Genomic DNA, 7,775 nt, shown 5'->3' on the forward strand with positions numbered 1-7,775 from the left:
GTGAGCATCAGTGCAACACATAAAGGCATTTTTTATTTTGTACAGAACAATATTTTGTTGATCTTCTGTGGGATGATACATTTTACAGGAATATGTTCAGGCAGATTGACACCTCTCTCTTTCTGTCAATCCAATAATGAGTAATTGTCACTTTATGAAAGTATCCTAACTTGTGTTCGTTTGTCTTCTTTCTTATCTCTGTTACTCTTTGTTAAGAGCCTTGCCTTCCCTAGTGTTTGAGGGCAGCAATATCCTGTAGCACATACAATAAATCTGATTCAATGCATATTGATTAAATAGTAATGATATGCACTATGACAATATACTTGGCTATTTGTCACTGTTCTTTTATGCAACTAAAATGGAATCAGTGGTCATATGTTAAAGACTTTATTTATGTGTCGTGTTAGTAATGTGTTAAAACTATATAAATCAACAAACGATTTCTCTCTAAGTGACTTTTGGTTCAGTGCTGTAAATACATTAAAAATAAATATAAATTGGTTTTGAGAGTCACTCTTCATAACATTTTAATACACAGCTTACTTTTATAATTTAATTTCATTCTTCTGTTTTGCATCTCTCTTCTGCCTTTAGACAAGCCACACACACAAAATATGTGTTGCAGAGATTGTGTTCTATTATGATATCTGAGAGCACCGCAGATTGTTTGGATTGAGAAGCAGTATTTTTAATTTAACAGTAGCACTGATTATATGCTATTAAGTTCAGTCATACACAGCAGTTCAGGATAAATATGCTATTAAGTTCAGTCATACACAGCAGTTCAGGATTTTTAAAAAAAAAAAAAAAAAAAAAAAAAAAAAAAAAAAAAAAAAAAAAAAAAAAAAACAGCTAAGTCTAAAGTGTTTAGAAACACTGAAATAAAGAGGTACAGTATGGACTAGTATTCACGGGCCACTTTTCCCAAAATGGTGTTAAGATGGCAATGAAGTACATTTGTAACTAGCAATGATGTGTTATCAAGGAAACTTATCACCATTCCTATTGGTTTTAGATTGTTTAAAATAAGTGTATTCAATTGTTGTAATAGCTATGGAATGTTTGTGCTTATACCATAAAAAAAGAAACCTATGTTAGTAGGTGACTACTTTTTTTTTTATATTCTACCATCTAGTCCCTTTGCATTGCAAAATGAAATGCTCTTGGAACCGACTGCTTTAACTCATTTTTAATACATTGTCCATTTTCTACAGCATTAATAGATGTGTATTGGTGACATATTGATAACGAAAATTGCTTTTATAGTTTGCAGTAGAGTAAATATGAAATAAAGTAAAGCAAGAATACACATAAAAAGCAAAGATGAAACTGATAACACATATTTCTAGAAAGTGTTGCAGGACCCCTAACAGATATCAACCCAGAACAGTTTTATAGAAGAAAAATGTGATGGTATCAGTGAAGAAGCTCAGTCGAGTGTACTTTTGTTGTCTGTTTATGCTGCTATAGGATTGTTATCCAAGTACCCATTTTGGTGCTCTTATACCAATGAGAATATCTGCAGCTTTTTAGTGAGCTATTACACTTAAATATGGGAATGTTTCGTGACACTTTTCGAAATCAAAAAGGAAAAAAAAAAAACCCATGCAACTGCACTGATAGTCCTACAATTGTCACATAAAACAGTAAAAAATGTAAGACTGTTTGTTTCTGATTAAACGCGGTCATCACTTACCTCGCATAACGTAGCAACAGTAATAAAACGTGGTGCATATTGATGTTAATGCCTATACTGCATGCTGTCGAAAATCCTGTTGCAATGTTGAATCAGTTATCTTCCGCAAACAAGGTACCATCTTATTGTTGATTGCTACTGGTGTTACTAATAAGACTGATGATTTTTAGCAACAATATATTGTAAAGACAACAAAGGGTATTTGTTTATTAAGAATGGAAAATACAATTAATAAACGTATAGTTATGATTGGTAGGCCATACAGTTATTGTAATATAAGCAGTGGAGAGTAACACTCTGCTGTAATCTGCAAATAACCACTACTCAGACATCACAATAACATTACTAATTTTCAATACATTGAGAGAGATCATTGCAATGGTGGTTTCCCCTTCAAATTTCTTGTGAGTACTATCTTGGATCGTCCTGAATAGTCTATAAATTTTTATATGCCATTTTTGCATCACTTGATGTGATTTTGGTATTCAGCTCATTTTTAACTGTTCATATGCATGTTTTCTGCTGGTATTTCAGTGGTAACGTCCTTGTGCAAACTTGTCATTGCTACAATTGGTCAAAACCATTAGTATATTGGGAAGAGATAAATGGCCAGAAAGCAATGACAAAAATAAATCAGTGCTCCTGTAACTGGTCTTGAATAATAATGATGATTATAATGTGCATAATGCAAAAGAACTGCATTTTTGCTGTAGAATGGCAGTTAATTGTTTACATTTAAAATTTTAGCTTGATTAGTAGAATTTATGTGTTACAGAAAGCATTATATCATTTCTAGAAGTATTCAAACATTGGTGCATATATGCATGTGTAATATTTTTTTTAAAAAAAGGAGGTAAAAAAGGTTACTGGCATGTGAAATGATAATTAGAGGATGATATCAGATCAAGGTGTAAAAAATTGGTAATACGATGTGTAACTAATTTAGCAACTAATTTATAATTCTTGGTTTTATAGTTGTGGAAAACAGGTGTTTCCAGTATGTAGCTAATTTTTTTGAAAATGAGTGCAGAAAGTTCCATCCGTTTACATGGAGAAATGTTGTCAGCTACACATGAAGTAACTATCGCTGAAACAATTGAAAGTATGGTGCGTGGACAGTTTGCTGCTTTTGTGAATGATAAATATTAAAATGAGAATTGTAGTAGTGGAAGATTGGAGTAATATAGTGAAAACAGTGTAAACACTAGTAGAAACTTACATAGCCATTAAAACAGGTTTTTACCAGTTACGTTATGATATAATTGTTGAAATTTTTTGTGATTATGATGCAGAAGTTTGTGTCATATTGAAAACTATCATAAGTGAGAATATACATAAACTGCTCTATAAATTTTTACGTCAGATTGGGTGGTTTCCAATACAGTCAACTTTTGTTGCCTGTAGTATGTTCTGCACATTTCATATGCTGAAGTTGCTTCTTGTTTGTATAAAATTCTTGCTCCACATGCCAAAACACTAGCATAGAAAATTAATGATTGATCTGAAGTTGATTTCAATTTGGCAGAGACAAACTGATGAGTGAGAATAAAAGCAGTATGTATTTTATTTGCAGTTTTCTTGTGTACACCATAAATTTTAATTTTTATTGCCTAACAATCAAGTCCCAGCATTCATAATATTGTGACCATTCTCAGAGTACAAGTAGAATTTGTGTGTAGCATTTTTTACACAATTTGTACCAGTAGTTCTTGTCATTACTCTTGGTAGTTCTCATACTGACACATCAATACACAAATCATTGTCTTCCATTTTTTATTGATAGAAAGCTGCAATTGGTTGCACACTTTTTCTGGTCTTGACACCCACTGCTGTCGTACAAAATACACTGTTATCTTCAGATTCACTTTTACATGTACAACAAATATTTTGGCCTCTGTTGTGTAGCTTTTAGTTGACTGATGGTAAGAGAGATGCAGATATGACTGCCTGACATAAGAATTGAATATCTACAAATAAGGAATAGATTTTGGATATTCTTTTCTAGTGACAGCAATAATGAATACATTATTTCATTGGAAAAACTTCTTCCATGATCTATAAAATTAATTAACCATAGAGCTAACTCAGGATTAAGCAATACAGTCAGCCATATTAGACACTTCTAGGGTTGTACTAAAATAACAAATAATGTTATCAAAGTTTAATTGCTTTCTTTATGCGAATTACCCTGCTGCTTGACCTTGTCCCTGGGTAATCGTGTTTCTCTTAAGGGAGAAATATTGAATTGATTACATTGTCTCTTACAATTATTATGGTGTTACTGTTAATAACATAACTTGTGGGCATTTTAGGAGTTTTCCGCTATAGATCTGTGTTATTATTACTGTTGTGATTTGATGGCAGTCACCTAAAAACAAAAGTAGCAGGGAAAGGGGGAGAGAGAGAGAGAGAGAGAGAGAGAGAGAGAGAGAGAGAGAGAGAGAGAGTGAGTTGCATTACTTGTAGAAATAGCTATAAATTACTCTGTAAATGAAATGAATATATCACTTACGAAATGGAAGTTGTTTGATTAACACTTCTGTGATGTACAGTCAAGCAATAATTGTGAAATGCTGTGGTTCTGTTCTTCATTTTGCGTGTAGTGACAGCCTATTTATTGTAACCACAAGTTGAATAGAAATCTTGTTTTACATCTGTATTGGCAATAAGGGCATCTATAGTTGCTTAACAGACTACTGGTTTTGGGTAGTGAAATTTACTTACTGTAACAGTGCTGAGTGAAGTACTGTTTGTTGCATTCCACAGATCTCTGTTACTTTTGCTCCACTTTAATGGAAGTCTCTAGACATATAAAAGTTGTTTAATGTTAATGATTTTAAACATCACTTTTAATGGTTTATGGGAACTCGTTTCACACTTTACATAATTTCTTGTTTGTTTTTATTAAATCTTTGTATTTGAGAGCTAGGAAGTTATATAATCATCATTTAAGTGGTTTGATAATTTTGTTTTTAAACATTGTTATCCACGTGAATGTAATATTGAATCTGGCTGCACACCTACATCATGAATGAATAAACCTGACAGTCGGCCACTTGTACATTGAAAACCTCCAAAACCAAAGCAAGATATTGGCAGCAAATGACCAATAAAGTTGAACAATGTAGATATGATGTTTGCAATAAGTTGTGCTTTGGTGTTGCGAGTATGCTGAGACTCTTGGAGTGTATACATTATATTATACACAGGAGGTAGCAATTTACCATTGGAAAATGTCATTGTGGAAAAAGTATGTGACCACAAATTCGACAAAAGTTTATTGTATGATTTAGGCTACACAGGCTAAAATTTTGTATCGGACAAGGCAGAAGCATGGCTATAGTAGACGTGCAGTTGAAGGCTCAGTTCTAATTATCTTTCTCTGTAGCAAGTTATATTTGGAATATTTTAGTACTTGAAAGTCTCAGTATTCTTGATAGTGTCATTATTTGTGGTGATCTCTCTGAGCTTTCAAGCACTATTAATTCAAAATCCTTGTTTACTTTTGTTCAATAATGTCAGTTTTATTGGAACAGGATCTCCTTTCTGCACGATGGTTTCAAAGACACAGTTAAATAAGCACAAAACATCAGTGTATTATGTTTCCTTGCTGCATATTTTAGTTTGTTGTAATAACAATTTTTGTCTTGTGAATCTGGTTCGAATGTGTGGGAACTCATCTGTTGGCACCTAAGTGGTGACAGTACTTAGTTAGTCTCAAATAAGTAATGACTACAACTTTTTTGTACTTAGACAGGATAGTCAACTGAATCAAACGAAATATTTGTGCTTAAACAGTTACACCAGTTCACAATATAGAGAAACAAACTGTGTGTACGATACACATTTTATTTCATTTGTCAGATATGTGCTTCCTAAAATTTATTATAAACCACTAAAAGTGATGGGTTGCAATTCACTTAAATTATTTGTTGACTGAAATCCAGTGACAAGGTTCAAATGCATCTAACAGCAAGAAAATTATCTCACTTATAATTTCAGTATTATGCTTTTCAGATAAAACTAATATTCATAATTTCTGTGTAATCTATGTTTGTAAATATTAAACAGCTATATGGTGATAATAATACATTACATCTGTTGTTTTTTTATTAAGCATATACTTTAACAGACAGATTAGTCAAATGTTGAAAATATTGAGATACTTTTTGTACAGACCATTTTTGTACTAACTTTTCAATGGAATTCATTTGTACCTGTTTCCACCAATAATTTTTTTCTGATTAATGTCACTTTCACTTTGAATTCCACATTTGTGAAAAACTTTCTTGTAAATAGTATAATGGTGATGTAAACAGTGCTGGCATGCTGCAGTTTTAGTGGGTTTGTTACTAATGGTTGATAATCATTTTGGAGTTGGAATAATCACAGCATGAGCACTTTCATAAAGTCAATTTGTTACTTCTAGTCAATAACTCATAGTGACATACTGTTACCACTTCTTAAAACATGCTAGGAACTGGAAGCCTTGTAAAACAAATTTTCCTGTAGTGAATTAAATAAAATTACCTTATTTTCATGTGATTTCCCATCATGTGGTTTCTTTATTCTTCACACTCTTTTAAAAATAAGCACATAAAATCAGGATTTGATGCCTTTACCTTGTGAACAGTGTTAGCAGTTATTGTGGTTCACTGTCACAGATGCATCCTAAAATTATATTACTGGGAAGATCTGTTTCATGGAAAGTTGACTAAGAAAGAAAGATTTACATGGTGTAAGAGGAATAAAGGATTGTTGTAATATAGTTGTCAGTGTACTTTGAGCAATACGTTAACAGTGCAGAGACTGGAAACTAATATGCAGTAAGTAGGTAGATTGTAGTAGTGGCCAATATTTATGACTATAATAAATAATGAATGTAGCAGATACACCTAAGTAAACTTTATTAGCCAACAAATACCTGCAGCTGCCTTGGACAAAGACTCAGATTGCACTGTTCTCTTTCTGCACAGTCCAAGATAATTTTCTTCTCTTGCCAGAGGTTCTGAGAAGACTATGTCTAAATAGATACTCCCACAAGTGCATTTAAAAATTACAAACTCTTTGGACAAGAACTATTTTTCTATGAATGATACATAATTATCTTAATGTAACATTACATGTACAACTCATTCCAGCAACAGCAGAAAACGTACTTTTATACTGCATACTGTTTTTAGTGAGAATTCCTCCCCACATTTATATACCTTTTTTTGACATACCAAATAAAATACACAATGTAATTAATAATGAATGCTGACGCTGAGTTTTCCTAGAAAACTGAGAACATATCAGATGTATACGCTAAAAAAAAAAAAAAAAACCACACTATCTTAACATCAATGTAAAATTATTCCTTTCCATAGGTAAATAGAACAAGAACAAAGTCTTGCATTTATATTCAACCTACCACAGTCACTACAGGACTAAGCTTTCCTCAGCAATACAGATAGCCATATTGTAGGTGCAACCACACTAGAGGGATATCTATTGAGAGGCCAGACAAACGTGTGGTTCCTGAAGAGGGGTGCCAGCCTTTTCAGTAGTTGCAGGGGCAACAGTATCTGGATGATTGACTGGCCTGGCCTGGTAACGTTAACAAAAACGGCCTTGCTGTGCTGGTACTGTGAATGGTTGAAAGCAAGGGGAAACTACAGCCATAATTTTTCCCGAGCATGCAACTTTATTGTATGGTTAAATGATAATCACATCCTCTTGGGTAAATTATTCTGGAGGTAAAATAGTGCCCCATTCAGATCTCTGGGTGGCGACTACTCAGGAGGACATTGTTGCCAGGAGAAACAAAACTGGCATTCTACGGATCGGAGCGTGGAATGTCAGATCCTTTAATTGGGCAGGTAGGTTAGAAAATTTAAAAAGGGAAATGGATAGGTTAAAGTTAGATATAGTAGGAATTAGTGAAGTTCGGTGGCAGGTGGAAGAAGACTTCTGGTCAGGTGAATACAGAGTTATAAATACAAAATCAAACAGGGGTAATGCAGGAGTATGTTAATAATGTATAAAAAAAAGTTTGAGCACAGGTAAGCTACTATAAACAGCATAATGAATGCAT

This window comes from Schistocerca piceifrons, chromosome 6, assembly GCF_021461385.2.
Source record: "Schistocerca piceifrons isolate TAMUIC-IGC-003096 chromosome 6, iqSchPice1.1, whole genome shotgun sequence".
Classification (NCBI taxonomy): domain Eukaryota; kingdom Metazoa; phylum Arthropoda; class Insecta; order Orthoptera; family Acrididae; genus Schistocerca; species Schistocerca piceifrons.